The sequence below is a fragment of the Hevea brasiliensis genome, chromosome 3, assembly GCF_030052815.1.
Source record: "Hevea brasiliensis isolate MT/VB/25A 57/8 chromosome 3, ASM3005281v1, whole genome shotgun sequence".
NCBI lineage: Eukaryota > Viridiplantae > Streptophyta > Magnoliopsida > Malpighiales > Euphorbiaceae > Hevea > Hevea brasiliensis.
The window spans coordinates 40530764-40533362 of NC_079495.1; the positions used below are offsets into that span (position 1 = coordinate 40530764).

General features: G+C 39.6%; 1 non-coding gene across 1 annotated transcript; it reads left to right on the plus strand.

The window, feature by feature from the left end:
• Positions 1–1584: 1584 nt before the first annotated feature.
• LOC131178972 (small nucleolar RNA R71) lies at positions 1585–1691 on the plus strand. Its single transcript, XR_009147979.1, has one exon. It is a non-coding gene; the product is annotated as a small nucleolar RNA R71 (small nucleolar RNA).
• Positions 1692–2599: the final 908 nt, after the last annotated feature.

The following is a 2599-nucleotide window of genomic DNA, read 5'->3' on the forward strand; positions in this document are numbered from 1 at the left end:
TTCTTCTCCTACTTAGAGGGTTAGTCGCCCATTTTTTACGTCTATGATTACTCCGGCGGTTGCTAAGAATGGTCTTCCCAAGATGATAGGGATCTGAACATCTTCTTCCATCTCAAGGACAACAAAGTCTATTGGAATGAAGAATTTGCCCACTTTGATGGGGTTCTTTTCAAGTATGCCCACTGGATATTTCACTGATTGATCAGCCAATTGCAGTGAAAGTATCGTTGGCTTCAGTTCTCCGATCTCCAGCTTTTTGCATATTGATAGAGCCATTAAACTTACAATTGCCCTAAGATCACAGAAGGCTTTGTCTATTTTCTTATTGCCAATGAGGCAGGGTATGGAGAAGCTTCCTGGATCTTTCAGCTTCAGAGGCAGCTTATTTTGTAGTATGGCACTGCATTTCTCTGTTAGAGCAACTGTCTCATAATTTTCCAGTTTCCTTTTCTTCGACAGAATTTCCTTAAGAAATTTAGCATAGGATGGCATCTGAGAGAGTGCTTCAGTGAAGGGTATGTTGATATAAAGTTTTTGTAAAACTTCTAAAAACTTCCCAAACTGGTTGTCCAATTTGGAATTTTGAAATCTCTGAGGAAAAGGTAGGGGAGGCTGGTATGGCTCTGGTAACTTCTTTTTCTTCCCTGCTTCCCCTTTTGATATTTCTTGGCTTTTTCCTCCTTTTTCTCTGCTTGGCTTTCAGATTCTTCTGAGGTCTCCTCTGTTGGTTCCTTCTCTGATTGTACTAGAGTTCTCCCACTCCTCAATGTAACTACCTTACAATTCTCCCTTGGGTTCATCTATAGTTGACTAGGCAGTTTACCAACAGCCTTACCTCAAGAGCTTGCTTGCTGAGCAATTTGATTCTCTAGCATCTTGTTATGGGTAGCAAGTTGGTCTATTCTGGAAGTTAGCTATTTAATCAATTCATTTTATTGTTGTTAAGCTGCTAAGAAACCTTCCATCATGGATTCCATGGTCATCTTCGGTTCAGGTTGCTGAGGTTGAGGAGGCGGTGGTGGCTGTGCAAAGTTTTGGCCTCTGTTCTAAATTCCAGGGGGTGCTAGTGGTTTGTACCCCTATTGCTTGTTTATTGGATGATTCTGTTGATTGGACAATGAGAAATTTGGGTGGTTCCTCCATCCAGGGTTATAAGTGTTTGAATATGGATTATTGGGTTGCCTCTGGTTGAAGTTTCCTCTATTATTCACATAGTTCATATGTTCTATGGAGGGTTCATTTAAGCTGTTATATTTTGAACTCATGTATCCTCCTCCACAGTTGTCCTCATGTTGACTATTTATCCCTACTACATTGGCTTGCATTTTATCAGGCTTCCTTGTGAGCTGATCAAATTGGGCATTTATCATGCTTAGGGCATTCATTTCTAGGACCCCTGCTATTCTCATTGCATTTCCTCTTTTATTTGACCACTCATAATTATGGTATGCAACCCTCTCTAGAAGTTCAAGTGCTTGTGTGACTATTTTCTCCATTAGGTCACCTTCTATAGCTGAATCAACTATGCTCCTTGTAGAGGGTAGTAACCCATTATAGAAGTTTTGCACTAGTAGCCAATCCTCTATGCCATAGTGTGGACATTCCCTCTGTAGGTCTTTATATCTTTCCCATGCATCATAGAGTGATTCACCTTCCTTTCGTCTGAAGGTGTTGAGCTCAAGCCTCAGCCTTGCTGTCTTTACAGATGGGAAGTACCTTGCTAGAAAAGCTTATGAGAGGTTTTCCCATGTGATGAACGTTCCAGCTGGTTGAGAAAGTAGCCACTTCCTTGCTCTGTCTCGAAGTGAGAATGGGAATGCTCTGAGTCTTATGGCTTGATCAGAAACTCCATTCATCTTGAATGTGTCACAAAGGGCAAGAAAGTACTGGAGGTGATAGTGTGGATCTTCTGTTGGTGAACCTCCAAACTGGGTTTGTTGTATCATTTGAAGCCATAATGGTTTTAACTCAAAATTGTTGGCTTCCACTGTGCGTCTTGTGACATTGGGCTGAAATCCTTGGACAGATGGAGCTCCATAATCTCTCAAGAGTCTTGGCCTATTATTATTATCAGCCATGGTTGGAATTTTAAGATCTTCTTGATTATGCTCTTGATGTTTCCTTTCCCTCCTGACGGCTCTTAGTGTTCTATCTATCTCTGGATCACAGTCTAAGATTTCTTTTTCTGGCCTTGTTTTGGTCATATACCAGGTCAGGCACCTAAGAGAGAGGAAAAGAAATAAAATAAATCAAATAGATTTAGATAATAAATATAATTGCCTAAATAAGCAAATTGCCTATCGCTGATATTACTAAAGCTAAAATCCTCGGCAATGGCGCCAAAAACTTGTTTTGCTGGTTTTACAATCCCGTAAGTGCACGGATTGCTAACAAGTGATAAAATGATGAGTAAAGTATCATTCCCACGAGGAATTTGATTAGTAAGTACCGATCTACATAGTAATTTTATCTGTTTAGGCTATCGAATACTGAGGGAATGAAGATTGTTTATTTTAAACACTAGAATAATAAACTTGAAATGAAATAATCTATTTTGAAATAATTCCAGAATCAAGATTTCACTCTTAAATCTTACTAT